The sequence below is a fragment of the Meriones unguiculatus genome, chromosome 7, assembly GCF_030254825.1.
Source record: "Meriones unguiculatus strain TT.TT164.6M chromosome 7, Bangor_MerUng_6.1, whole genome shotgun sequence".
Lineage (NCBI taxonomy): Eukaryota > Metazoa > Chordata > Mammalia > Rodentia > Muridae > Meriones > Meriones unguiculatus.
This window is the reverse complement of record NC_083355.1, coordinates 40,491,090-40,506,272: the sequence shown is the minus strand read 5'-3', so window position 1 is coordinate 40,506,272 and position 15,183 is coordinate 40,491,090.

Sequence of the window (15,183 nt, the reverse complement as noted above, 5' to 3'; positions counted from 1 at the left end):
AAAGGAGAAGTGGTGTGGCTGGGGCTGGCCCTGAAGGCCCTCCCCCCCCCGCCCCCAAGGGAAGGAGGCTGAAGAAGACAATACCAAGAGAGGTCCCCAGGGCCGAAGCTGAACGTAGAGCTGCTCTGGCAGGTGGCACCCCAGGGTGTGGTGGGGGGACAGTCAGTCAGGGTGGGGAGGTGTGTGGACTTATCTCCAGGCAAATGTAATACTGGGGTGCGGTGGCACACGCCTTTAATCCCAGCACTCTGGGAGGCAGAGGCAGGCACATCTCTATGGGTTTGAGGCCATCCTGTTCTACAGAGCGAGTCCAGGAAAGCCAAGGCTACACAGAGAAATCCTGCTTGGAAAAACAAAGCAGCAAATGTAATACTCTAAGGTAGGGCCGAGGGTTCCAGGCTGGAGGCTGTTTCTAAGGCTGCCTGAGGAAGCAGGAGTGTGAAGGAGCTGAGGCGATGAACCAGGGGCAGACAGTGACAGATGCTGTGGCTGAACTTGGGAGGACTGTTTGGAGAGAGCTATGATTCGACACTGACTGGCCTTGCAAGGAGAGGGGAAACCTCTGGGGTGGAGCCAGAGTCCAGGCTCAGAGACCTTGTCCCCTGTACCAACAGGAAAGGCATACAAGTGACATCATTTTCATGTACTCAATACAAGGTAGACAGGGTGGGAAAACCCGAGCAGCCGCCCCCTCGCTTGGTCACTGGCTGCTGGCTGTTTAACAAGCCCTTTCCTGGGATTCTGTTTTCCTGGAGCAGAATGAGTTGGAAAGCTTCCCCGCCTGTGTGCAGAGCAAGCTCGGATCCCTGGGCTGGCTGCAGGCTCATCTCGGGCTCTGAGCAACCCCTAGAGTTTTCAGCGTTTGTGTGCTGAGGGCTAAGCACCTGGCTAGATGGTGTGCCTGGGGGAGAGCTGTAAGTGTGGACAGGGGTTTTGGTGCCAGCGACCAGGTGGGCTTCTGGAGGGGAAGAAAGAAGTGACCGGAAGGAGGCAGGCTGAAGAACGTATTCAAACATGAGCTGGGTGAATCCCAGAATCCTGGAAAGCACCCGGGAGACCAGTCCAGGGTGATCCTTGATTCTCCAGAATCCAGACCCTAAAAAAAAAAAAAAAAAAAAAAAAAAATCAAATGACTTATCTAGAATAGTCAACTGGGGGAGAAGCAGGGGCCGTGTGAACACAGGTTCACTGAGAACCCAGAGTGTTCAAGATTAGAGGAATAAAGGAGGCCAGACAAATATCAAGTATTTCCTCTCACATGCAGAGTTTAGCAGTGGCTGGAAAGGAAGGGGCCTGGGGGTAGGGAAACGAAGAGAGTGGCTAATGATTGGGAGGGTGAATGTGAGCAAAGCGCATGATCTATACATATGAAAATCCCATAAGGAAACCTACCATTTTGTGCTATGAGAACAAGAACGGAGGGCCAGAAAGATGGCTTAGAGGGTAAAGGAGATTGCTGCCAAGCCTGAGGACTGTGGTTCAATCCCTGGGACCCCCATGGTCAAAGAGAAAAACTGACTCCCCCAAGTTGTCCTCTGACCTCTGTGTTCTTGCTGTGGTGTTCGTGCACACACATATAGAAAAAATCAGGGGAAAATGATCCAAATAGTCCAGCCTTTCTCTTTTTCCTTGTTACCCAAGCACACACATACGGGGTCTGTAGACAGTAAAAGGCACCGAACAAAATCAGTTCTCACTAGCTGGGCCCCCAGTGTTTGCTTTTCACCTGGAAGCAGAGGCCAGCGTCATCAAAGAGCTGGCAACCGTTGCAGCTTCCAGGCATGTGCTCTGAGCACCGTGGCATGCGCTGTGAGCACTTGGCGCCTTCTCGCCCGCACTGAGGCATTGTATGGCTTCCAGAGGGAGGGTACTACCCAGGAAGAACCTTTGCCCACAGTCGAATCCCTTGGGGAGCCTCAGGGGCTCAGCCACAGACTTTTATCTGAAAAACGAATAATCTGGGAGCTTTTATTGTCTGCCTTAAAGTGTGTCCACCACAAACAATGCTGCTTTACCCTTTCTTATGTCCCTGCAGAAAGCTGTCCGTGCAGCCTCAGACAGATTCCAACTCTGCTTGGGCCTCAGTTTACCCATGGGTATTGAACCATAACCATCCCTAAACCTTATTAATCTGTGACTTGGGTGGACATTTTAATACAATGCCAAAGCTGGCTCATTCCGGGTGTCCGCTTTCTGAGTTCTAATCCCTCGTGTCTTTTTTAGAAGCCTCTGAGTTAGTCTGTGTACTTTTTCACAGGGATCAGCTGCATACTGATACCCCCAAAGATGCTTGCTTGCATGTAATCCCCAGAGCCTGCAAACATGTTCCCTGATATGGTGTATTAGTTACATGGTGTTACAACAGCCCCTGACAAAAGTGACTCAAACAAATGTGGGCTCACAGTTTAAAGTGACAGAGTCCATCATGGTGGGAAAGATGTAGTGGTTAGAGCTTGAAGCAGCTGGTCTTACTGAGTCTGTATACAGGAAATAAAGAGAGATGAATGGTGCCTGTATTTAGGGTGTGTGTTCCTCCTCAGTGAAACCTCTACACACACACACACACACACACACACACACACACACCCAGCCACATGGCTCTGACATGATTCTAAATACAGTGAAGTTGACAGTGAAGATTGACTGTTTCACAGAGTCAAGGAGACTTTTCAGGTGTCACTGAAGTAAGAGGCTTAGGGAGGGGAGGTGATGTGCTCATCTTTTGTCATTGGGACAACCTTCCAGAAATAAACTATTTAAAAGGAGGAGGGGTCTATTTCTGCTCTTGGTGTTGGAGGAGTCAGTAATGGTGAGCCCATTGCTATGGGCAGAACACAGTGGTGGGACAGCAAGAGGTGGAGGAAACTGCCCAGCTCATGATGGACAGGTCCCAGAAAGGGACGCAGAAAAAACCTAGGGACAAGATATGCCACTCAAAGGGACCCTACTGTCTTAGTTGGAGTTATTTTTACTGTGGTGGAACACCATGACCAAAAGCAACTCGGGGAAGAAAGGGTTCCTTTGGGTTCACTGAGGCAGGAATCAAACCAGGATGCAGGAGCCGAAGCCGAGGCCATGGAGGAGAGCTGCTTACTGGTGTGCTCCTCATGGCTTGCTCAGCCTGTTTTCTTACAGAACCCAAGACGACCAGCTCAGCAGAACCTCTGCTTACAACGGGCCGGGCCTCCCCCGTTGGCGACGAGTTAAGTAAATGCCCTATTGGTTTGCTGACAGCCTGAGCTCCGATGCTGTTGTCTTAGCTGGGGCTGCCTCCTCTCAGAGGACACGGGCGTGTGTCAAGCTGACATAAAACTAGCCAGCACATCCAGTGAGCTGCTTCCCTGAGGAGCTCCTGCCGTCTGGTTTCTACCACCTCACGGTAATGCCTTCAGATCAGGAATCCACCAGGGGCTGACCCACCAGGTAGGTCAGCCAGAGCCCCAGGATCCAGCCGCTTCCTGAAAGCCAGTTGGCAGAGAGCCCAGCCTTTAACCCACGGGGCATTCAGGAGACACTTCGTATACAAGCCACGGTGGGGAGGCAGAGGGGTCAGAGGTAGGAGTGTAACGGGCAGAAGCAGTGGGAGGTGTGCAGGTGCCAAACCCTACGAGGCAGCATGGGGCCAGCTGAGAGAGCACACCTAGCCAGCCTGGGCACCCCTTGCCAGGGCCTGTGACGTGGGTCCATAGCGGTTTATGTGCTCCAGGTCTTCCTGCCTTTGTCCTGGCCTTGACTCCAATCCCGAGGCCCCTAGCCCCTTCCCACATCCCAGAGCTGCCCTCTGCCTCCTTCTCTGATCAGCAGCCTTGGGCCCGGCTTTGCTTTCCTTCTGGAGAAAGCCCTGGCAACAGCTGGCTCTGCAGGGCCCTGAAAGCAGCTTTCGCCGCAAGCCCTTCCAAGCGTTCATTTAATCACGCAAGTGACACCCGTTCCCTGGGGAAAAGAACTAGAAAAAAAGACGCAAAGGGGGAAAAATTAACAATAATTACAGTATCACCCCAAACAAAACAAAACAAAGCGGTCTCCCGTGCTGTATTGGGACACAAATCCAGTAATCCACAACCAGCATGGTGGTTCGTGTCGGAAGCATCTGTTACGCGTTACTACACAACACTGAGATGTATTCTCTTCCTTTAAACATTTTTGTTACGTTTTGTTTATTCCTTTATTTTGTGTAGGCATATGTGCAGATGTTGTGGGGTATGGCGGTCAGAGAACAAACGGAATCCGTTTTCTCTTTCCACCGTGTGGGTCCTGGGAATCAAACTCAGGTCCTCAGCCTTGGTGGCAGGCGCCTTTACCTGCTGAGCCACTTCGCCAGCCTTGTCTACTTCCTTTCAGCACAATCACATCACCACAAGCCTTTCTCGCTCAGACCCTGCTTCTGGCGTCCACATCTGTACGTCCACAGCACCTCTCCTCATGGCTATGTGATATTGTATGTGTATGTATGATATATTGTGTATGTGTATATATGATATATATATAATATGTATTATATAGCTCTATCTCTCAATATAGATGTATATAGATATATAAAACTATGTAGCCCTGGGTAGTCTGGAACTTACTATGGAGACCAGGCTAGCCTTGAACTCACAGAGATCTGTCTCCAAAGCGTGTGACCATGCCTGGCCCGAGCGTGATATATTTTATAGAGTTAAATGTTAACTATGTTTCTTCTGGCTTTTTAAATCCTTCCTTGCCCACCTCTCCGTCTATGTCAAGAAGATGCATTCCCAGAAGCACGGGTGCTGGGCTACCGTGTGCACATTTTGGGAAGCCTCTGATGCCTGGTCAGGGCTTGCTCTCAAGTCCAGACTGGTTTCTCTCACAGTCTGGACTGCCTAGCTGTCCCTGAATTAGTTGAAGGACAACCCAATACAAGTGGTGAGTCTGCTATTTGTAATTCCGTAGGCTACTTCTTTCCATTAAAATGTATCAGTGAGAAAAGTTTCCAATGCTAACATTTTCCAGTGCCAATTATTTTCTCACCCAGTGTTCTGGCGTGCCAGGCTATTTATGTGTTCCTGTATTATGTTGTTTGAGACAAGGTCTGGCCTTGAACTCATGGTGCGCTTGCTGTCTCAGCCTCCCAAGTGCCGGGATCCCATACGTGTGCCCCCATACCCAGCTTGCTGTCCCTGGCCCTTTTTGTGGCTATTGGCTCTTGCAGACTAGAGTGAGATGCTCCAGGGTAAAGACAGAGACAGAGCAATTTCTCTGTGCCTCAGTTTACTCGCTGAAAAGCGGAGGCGTTGTTAGTACTTTGCAGGGCTTGCTGTGGGTGGAGGGACAAGCTGTTAGCGCTTTATCTTTTTAACACGCCCTGTGCGTGCTCGGCAGGTGCTGCGTCATCCCTGGGCGCCTCCAGCCCCATGAATCTCTCCCGACGCAGGGCTCAGGCATGTAGAGCAGGGTCTCCTGGCTCAAACACCGCCCTCAGCCCCGCCTGGGCTCTGCTTCTAGCTCTCTGTGCTCACATTTCCAGCTGCCCAAGGCTGTTGGGCTCCCTGAGAACAGCTCCCAAGCATTCCACCCTAAAAGGTCCTTGAGCTCTCAGAAGGACAAGTGAACAAGAGAACAGAACATTAGAGCAAATTGCTCATCTAAAACAGACAAATACTTTTCATTTCACCCTTCCTCCTGCATTCCGCTCTGCCTCCTTTGCTGTTCCCCTTTCCTACGTGAGCCAGGCATGAGGATAGTATTGTTCTTATGCACTCTTGAGACGGGTTATGTAATAATCTGGAGACTCGGAGAAGCAAAGGTGAGCACCGGGGAGGTGGACAAAATTCTCCACACTGATTCCAGGAGACTGGGTCCAAGTGCCGCCTTGCTTCCCACCTTCCGAGCTGGCCGGCCTCTTCCTGGGCTTTCCAGTCTGAGTCCCACATTGCCTAAGGACTGGACTCACTAGAGGTCAAAGGATCCCTAAACCCTGATTCAGATTTTTTTTTTTTTAAACTTTGCCAGCACGCCCTGCTCCCTGAGCCTGTAAAAGTCCTCATGCCCAGTTAGGTCAGAACTCTAGTCCTCTTGGATAATAGAACCCTGAACTACATAGGACCAAACGGCCAGTGCCCTCGCCTGGCTTCGTCACTAGCTCTCGCTCTGGCACACACACACTGGACGGGTCTAGTTGGAAAATGGCTTCTGTCCTCGTGTCAGTCTGATGAATGGACAGTGGCCGCCTGAATCACAAGGCTGAGGCCGCAAGGGCCTGGGACTGAACTACACAGGATGTACTTTGGCTGTGGCAGCACAATTAAGAGGGTATTGGCCTCTGTGTCAACACACAGATCACAACTCAAGGGGGAGTGGTTGGTGATAGCCAGGTGCCATGCTCTAGGCAGCATGGCACATGGCGCCTGGCCTTGAAGAAGTCTGCTAAAAGGTTGCTGGCCTTCTGGACGCAACAGTAGTAGAAGGAGCCCTGGGAATGGGACGTCTCTACAGGAAGTGAGGGTGCAGGGGATCACACAGGCCCTGGTGGTGGATGGCCTCTTTGACTGAAGGGTTCCAGCCAGCCTCAGCTCTTCTCGGGCTGGAAAGAGGCGGTGACAGGGACACGGTCACAGTAGGGCTGGGAGGGGGAGGGGATGATGTGGGTGAAGGCCAGGTGTGTGTGTGTGTGTGTGTGTGTGTGTGTGTATGTGTGGTTTCTGCCCCTCCCTCTGTCCTCTGGGGGAGGAGCCACTCTCTGCACACTCTGCAGGGTGCTAAGCCATCTCATCACGACTCTGAAAAGGCTCAAGGGTGTGTCCCCACCACCCCTCTCCCCTCACGCCAAACCACTATCTTAGGAGCAGCCATAGACAGCCTGTGCCCCTCCTTCACACGGCAGTCACAGTTTCACATGCTTTCGGTAGGGAGAAGGGACCTTAGCTCTGTCCTGCTAAGTGGCACCCCCTGTGGGATGGGGAGGAATGGCTGTTCCTAACAGCACATAGTGTGACAGCCACTCTTCAGAGGTCCTGGAGCACAGCCCCATGGGATGGAGACCCAGCTTTTCCCAAGCTGGAATGTAATGCTTGGAGACCAGCGCAACCTCGGGGGAGCCGGGATGCTGATGATTGGGGTTAGGGGTCTCTGTCTTCCTGGTTCCTCTCCCAAGAGGTAGACACAGGGTCCCTTTTACCTTTGAGGCAGGGTATTGCTAAGCAGCCAAGGCTGACCTTGGACTCATGGTCCTCCTGCTCCAGGCTCAAAGTCCTGGGATAACAGGCATGCACTACCACGGCTGGTTCCACCGTCATCATTACACCATCTCCTCCCCCCTCTGCCCTCCCTTCTTCCTCCTTTTCGAGACAGGGTCTCACATAGCCCAGGCTCACCAAGTAGTCAAGGATGACGTTGAACTTCTGATCATCCCACGTCTACCTCCCAAGTGATGGATTTGAGGTTTGTGACACCCCACCCAGTTTCCGTCCTGTTATCTGTGAGGGAAGCATGGCGAGGCTGGCCTGACTCCTGTCTGTGCCACTCACCAGCTCTGGGACTGGGGCAGGTGCCCATGTTCCTGGTCTTCCATCTAAACTGCACGCAGTTGGACAAGTGATTTTTGTTCTAGGTCCAATCATATGCTGTTGGTAAGGGAGCCAAAATGAAATCTCAACTCTCCGGGGGAATCTGGTAATATCAATGTAAAGTCATGCTTCTAAGAATCTACCTCCATGTCACAGTGGTAAAGGTATAACAGGTATACAGGCAAAGCTAATTGTTTCGGCATAAATTGTACTAGCAAAAGCTGAAAGCCACCCAACATCCATCAATTAGAGACTGGCTAAAGAAAGTCCAATACACAATGGAGTATTATGTAGCTGCCAGAATGGGTGAAGGTTGAGCTTCATACTGACTGGGGTGGTGTCCAAGTCACAGTGGCATATGAAAAAGCTTAGTGAAAGAGGAGCAGGGACATGTATGCACACATACACACATGCATACACACACATCAACATGTGTGCCATGATTACACACAAAATATAAATAATGAATAACTAAATATAAAAAACACTTAAAAAAAAAAAAGGCTTGCTGCTTTCACCTCACTCTGGTAAGTGGACCACACAGAGCAGAGCCACCACTAACCCAAAGCCTGACCTGGCTCTGTGGGGACAAACAGGGAGGCTTTTCTTGTTTCCATGCTGGCCGGCTGGCATCTAGTTGGTCTGCCCTGATGGATGCACAACCCTGCCACTGAGGTTCCAGCTGACTTTGTTCCCTCCATCCCGGCTTGGAAGGTCTGGACTCTCCTCACAGCAAATCAGCCTCCAGATTGACCCCAGGTCCTTCCTTATGGGATTTTCTGGAAGAGAAGGCAGCTGGGAAGCCAGGCTCTGTCTCAACCTTCCCTGGCCCATGAAGACACCAGAGTCCCAGCTACCAGAATGTCCGTACTATTACTATCCATGTGTTCTATAAGAGGACATTTCCTTTGGTCCACAGGCCTTACGCTCCTCCTCCTCTTCCTCTGTCACCTCTGCCAACCCCCCCCCAACACACCTTTATTCGTGACTCACAAGGCCAGCCTTGTTTTCTTCCACCCCCAATCCACAGAAAACACAGATGCCATGGACTGAGCTCTTGCAGTCTGGATTGTGAGAACACCTACAAATGACAGAGCCGAGATCCTAGGTTCCTAATAAATGTGATATATCACTAGCAAGGCTATCAACTTCTGCACTTTGTAAGAGAAATAAAGTATAAGAGAAAGAAACTTCTGCTTAAGCTTTTATTTTATTATTTAAAAACAACAGACAAGCAAACAACCCCCCCCCCCATTTCTGGACAGGAGGATGTCCCTCACTTTTAATCTCAGCACTTGGGAGGCAAAGGCAGGATCTCTGTGAGTTCAAGGCCAGCCTGGTCTACAAAGCTAGCCAGGGCTACATAGTGAGACATTGTCTCAAAAACAAAACTAAACTAAACACAATTCAAAAGGCCAACGGTTAATCTCAGTGGGGAAGCCTTCACCCACAGCAGTCCAGAAGCATCTCTGCAGGGCCCCACTGCAGGGAGTATGCTGAATCAAGCTTCCGCCCAGAGCTGAGCTGACCTGCCTCAGCTCTGCTCAGGTTTCATTGGCCTACATCAGTCAGAAGGCGGATAGAGAATGAGGTACAAAGGCACCTCTTTGGGGAGGACCGGAAATACTTAATATAATAATACGATTGGCCCTAACGGTTATAAGCCCGGGGTCCAAGGGATGGAAGCGGCTGCCTGAGGTCTCACAGACCACAGAAGGCAGAGTGAAAGTCCGAGTTGGACCCACTTGAGCTCTAAGGCTCTCTCTCTTCTGAAGGTTTCTCCTTATGAAAGGAGTGTGCCAACTGGCTGCTTAATGGCTTTCAGAGAGCTGTGGCCTGGGAAGTGAGGCCCACCATTAGCTCCTGTGTGCAGGCCTTATCCTCTTCCAATACTCGTTTTCTCTTTCTCACTTCCGTGTGAATGTGTGTGCATGGCGGTGGGGTGGGGTTTGTGCACGTGCGTGTGTGTGTGTGTGTGTGTGTGTGTGTGTAGGCCAGAAGTCAAGCCCGAACATTGGTTCTTAGGCATCACCCACCTTGTATTTTGAGACAGGGTCTCTCACTGGCCTGTAGCTGAGTGCAGTAGCCTCGCCCGGGAATCCTTTTGTTTTCCCAGCCACACACCACCATGTCTGGATTTTTGTACTTGGATTCTGGGGATCAAACTCAGGCCCTCACACTTACACAGCAAACACTTTCCTGGCTGAGTCGTCTCCCCAGCCCCTTTGTACGCTTGCCTTAGGGGTAGTAGCAACACAATGGTCCCAAATTTTCTCCTCTTCTTCCTTTTTTTTTTTTTAAATAAAGATTTATTTTAACGTATGTGTATATGAGTGTATCTCTGTGGGTATGTGCATTTGAGTGCAGTTGCCTGAGGAGGCCAAAAGAGGGCGTTGGATCCCCTGGAGCTGCAGGAACAAGGAGCTGGAAACCAAACTCATGACCTCTACGTGACCAAAAAGCTCTTTTAACCACTGGGCTGTGCATGCATGGTGTGCATGTGGAGGTCAGAGGGCAGATCTGAGAAGCTGGCTCTCCTTTTTCACATTTACGTGGGTTCCAGACTTTGAACTTTGGGCCGTCAGATCAACACCGCAACTGTTTTATCAGCTGAACAATCTCACTGGCTCGTTTCCCCCACATTTGAGATTAGCAGTTACTGCCCCAGTGGAGACGAGGAGGTGAGGCCTGCCCCAAACTGAGAATCAATAACCAGCACATGACAGATGTAGGCTGCGGCCTATGCACACGCAGGAACTTCTGTAAGCAAAGCTCGGAATGCTGTTTAAATGCCTAGTGGGGTCATCTTGGGAACCTGTCAATGAATGCATTGATTTTTAAGGACATCCTAGCTTTCAGTACTCCGTAGCTGTTTAACATTCCAAATTGTGCCGTGTTTTAAATCCTAGAACTCTGCTTTTGAGACCGACTGGCCATGTAACCCCGGCTGGCCTTGAATTTGTAGTTTTCCTGCCACGGTCCTCTGCGCACTGGGATTATAAGCATGCACCACCACACCTGGCTTCAGAAAGTGTCTTTGTGTGTGACAGGATCTCGCTCATCCTAGGCTGATTTGGAACTTGCTATGCAGCGAAGAGTGGCCTTGAATTTGGGGATGCTGCTTCCCAAATGCTAAGCTTACAGAGATGTCCCATTACACCTGGCTTTAGAAATCTTTCAATACTCTCACTGCATCTCCTCAACACTTCTTTTCCAGTTTTGTTCCAGCTTTACTGTAGAATCCTCCCATCAGCTCATTAGGAGATTTGTTTGATTAAGAGTGGCGGGGCCAGGGCAGCAGCTTGGTGGGGAAAGCAATTGCAAAGAAGCCTGACATCCTTGTAGAAAGTCAGACATGAGGCCTGTGTTTAACAGCAGAGATGGCTCTGTACTTAATGGTGCTCCCGCCAAAGTCCTCAGCTCGGTTGCCAGCACTCACAAGATGGCTTACAGCTGGCTGTAACTCTGTTCCAGGGCACCTGACACCTTGTTTTGACCTGTATGGGACTAGCTGCACATGGCACACACGCTTTCATCCAGGGCAACAGTCATCCACATAAAAGTGAAAATAAGCAAATCTTGATTTAAAAAAAAGTGGGATGTGAAGGCAGGCATCTGCGGTCCTGTGGTGAGACGGGAGAGGAAACTGCAGGAGAACTGGCCAGGAGCTAGTGTTTGTGGAACTGCAGATACACAAAAGAGAGAGCCCCAGGGTGGAAGGGGAGACCTACTCCCCAGAAGATTCCCAGTGAAGGCCATGGCACTGTATGCCCACAGTAACACACATACATTTATACATGCATGTATACCGACACAATAAATAAATAAATAAATAAATACAGAATAAGCAAACAAACAAATCTTTCAAAAAGAAAAATGCCCCTCAAGCAGATAAAAAACATGGCCATAAATGAGATAGAGTCAACAAAAAATGAAAAAAAAAATAATAAAATGAAAGAGCTCTAGTAACACACACACTCACACACAAAGAGAGGTGGGGAAGGCAAAAAGGGCACTGAGAGAAGGGAAGTAAAAGAACACAGATCAGGCTCCCATTCAGAATAAACTTTAACATTCTTTCAAATTGGTCAGGAAAATAAAGCACGCAAAAAGAAAACTGGGTAAGAGATTTGTAAGCACTCTACAGTAATGACGCATACAAATGGCCGCTAAGAAACTGTAAAGACCTTTGTCTTGGCTACTTACGGGGGGACTGGCAAATAAAAGACAAGGTACAATTACACAGCCAACAGACTGGCTAAAACTAAATAGTGATGACTGCAAGTGTCAGCAAAATAATACAGAGCAATAGCTATGGCCGCATGTTGCTGTCTGGTGCAAGTTGATATGACCACAGCAGAAAACTGTTCCGTGTATTCTAAAACAGAACCCGACTTCGTTACCGGCAGCAGGGTCATGCACGTGGGGACTCTGTCTCATAGCAGCATCCTTCACGAAGTCCCCAAGCTAAAAGCAACCCAGGGGCCCCCAGGAATGGGGTGGATAAACAAATTTGGCACATTTAGATGATGGATGAGGTATAGCCACAGGACGCAAGTAGAGGCCTCTCAGGATGTGGTGCAGGCCAACATAAAAAGAAATATGCTTTCCTTAAAGTTTAAGGTGTGGGGTTTCATCCATCCTGGGCAGCTTCCAGTAAACCCACTCAGCTAACACTCTCCCAGTTAGCGACATCCCCAGCTCTAGACCAATGTTTTAAACTTTCTTTTGAAATACATCATGGATACACAAAGGGGAAGGGGGAAAACCATTCCTCTCTGAGTTAGCGTAAAGCAATCATCCCCTATCCACAAACAACAACAACAAACAGGGAGATCTCACCTGCCTAACTCTGCCTGGTCACCTACCCTGTAGCTATAGTCTTGATGCCGATCACATCCTTATCTTATTTGTTTACTTTATGTATATTGGTGTTTTGCAGCATGTGTGTCTGTGCAGCCCATGTGTGCAGTGCCCGAGGAAGCCAGAAGAGAACACTGGATCTCCTGCGACCGGAGGTACGGCCTGAGCTGCCATGTGGCACCTGGGAGTTGAATCTCCGTCCTCCGGAAGAGCAGCCAGTGCTCTCAACCATGAAGCCTCCTTACCGACCACAGTCCTTACCTTTCTTTCTGGTCTTAACCCGCTGAGCCTCCATCCCCGACCTCAGTCCAGCTTTGTCTTGTTGTAAGCAGGTACTCCTGAGCTGAGGACAGTGATGGCCACCTGGGAGGTGAAGCTAGGAGGATCAGGAGTTGGGTCTTCTTTGATGACACAGTGAGTTCAAGATGAGCCTGGGGTACATGAGACCCAGGCCCAGTTAAAAATATATATTCAAATATAAAAGAATCAGACAACATGTGGGCGGCGGGGGGGGGCTTTCCTTTGACTGTTTCATGTAATTCCAAGTAACTTCTAAGGTGACTACGTGCCGTTTTGTTGTTTTCTGATAAAGAAACTTCTAAAAACGTCTTTGGGAATCTTGTTAGGAAAGACAAATGAACCCAGAATAAGTCGAAGCCTGTGAAATGTGCTAAAGGAAATTTGAAAGTCTCTTCAGAGAAAAGGGAAAGAAAGCAGAGAATGTGTCAGAGCTTGGGGCTTTCGCTACAAAAAGACCTCGGGGAGAAAGCAGAGCCACTTTTGTTTTGCTTCAGTCTTCAGAACAACCTTCAGCCCGAAGAAGACGCCTCACAGAGATGGAATTAAAGCCCAAGATGGATGAGGAAATGTTCGAGTCCTCACGATCAGAGAACAGTCAACAGCGTGCATTTAAAAATTACATTTTGTACATGTGTGTGTGTACCTATGAGTGTGTTCGTATGCACATGTATGTGAGTACATGTGTGCCACAGCATGTGTGTGTGGCGGTCAGAGGACAACTTGCAAGAGTGGATCCTCTCCTTCCGCCATGTGGGTCCCAGAAATGAGCTCAGGTCATCAGGCTTGGTGGAAAGGGCCTTGGGTCATCATCTCATTGGGCCGTAGACCAGCAGTTTTGGAAAGGGAGTCCACACATGCCCCTGGAAGAGTCGCCAAAGCCAGGTATAAGCCGGGTGAGCATTTTAGTGAGCAGGGCTTACTTGGAGCTTCCACTGAATGAGCAGGAAGCAGCCTCACCAGATGGGGCCTGTTTCGCACATGTACAGGATCAGAGGACTGCACACAGCAGGGACGATTCAGGATGGGCACAAATAAGAGCTTCTATAAACGACAGAGTTCGGTGGTTTTCTAGCCGAATCAGGGCAATTGCTGCTAATGGAAATTAATCGGGGGCGGCTGATGTTTGGATAGGAAGTGATCCCTCCCTACAAATGTAGCGTCAGTTGGTGGGGATAGGACAGGCCAGGCTGCAGCCGCTTCGGGCAGAAGGCCTGCTTGTTATCCCGCTGCCAGCCCCCTGCACATTGCCGCTGGAGGCTTTGCCCTTGTCCTGGGACCCCGGCCGTGGGAGTAGTCTTTCTCCGGAGTGTGGCTGGACATTGTAGCGGAGGGAAAGAGTGTAATGAGTCATAGGTTGGCTCTGAAAGTGCCAACCAAGTGTCATAGCTTAACGTCAGAGGTGCCAGCCAGTGCCTGTGTGCCCTGTAGTGGGAAAAGATGAGGAGCCGGTACTTCATGGCCCCACTGGACAGCAGACGCTGTCTGCCGGGCATTGAGCACGCAACACAAGCTCACCGACAGAGGCTCTGGGCAAGAAGAGGCTAAACAGCCCCGTGCCATCTGACTGGGTCAGAGAGCACGTCAGGGTCCTGTCAGCCTAGCCCACGGCTGGGGCTGGGAATGAAGGAGGCAGGTGTCAGCCCCAGGCAGGATTCTGGTTCCTCCCCTTTCCCACATCCGCAGCCTCCAGGACCCCTCTCTGTCTTCACTTCCTATTTTCCTCTTTCCTGTTCCTCAAGGATTTAAGGCACGGAAATCAAATACAGAATCTCTGCTTAGCATTGCCTCAGAAGCCCCCCAAGATCTCACAACAGGGGAGCCGCCAGCCTGACCCTTCAAAAAGTCCGTTTCAGCTATTTAAATAGATCATAAATCAGCATTTCTGAACATTCGTGAACAACAATCTACCCTGTTCTTTCTGAGGAGGGTGTAAAGATGGCAGCCTCGGGGGCTCCGGGTGGTAACTAGCTTTTTGCCTCTGAGAGGCGCGGGCTGTGCAGGGTGCAAGCAGGCTGATTTAGAAAGCAGGTTGGCCGGACAGGCCTGGTGGAACAAGCCTCTAATCCCAGCAACTCTGGAGGCCAAGGCAGGAGTATCACAACTTCAAGTCCTGCCTGGGCTGCAGAGTGAGTTCAAGGCCACTCCTGGGCAGCGCTGTGAGAGCCTGCCTCAAAATCCAAAGGGGTGAAAGGGTCATGGCTGTGTAGCACTCCACTCAGCATGCGTCAGGCTGTAAATCCAGTCTCTGCCATGAAGAAGAAGAAAAGGAGAAGAAGAAAAAGAAGAAGCAACAAGAGGAAACAAGAGAGCTGGGAAATGTGTCTGGAGATTTCGTGGTATTAAGGATTGGGGCTACGCTCACACCTATAATCCCAACACTCCAAGGTAGAGGGTAGAGGCAGAGGCAGGTGGATCTCTGACTTCAAGGCTAGCCTGCAGGACTACCCAGAGAAACCCTGTCTAGGAAAAAAAAAGGGGGGGGAGAGACTGG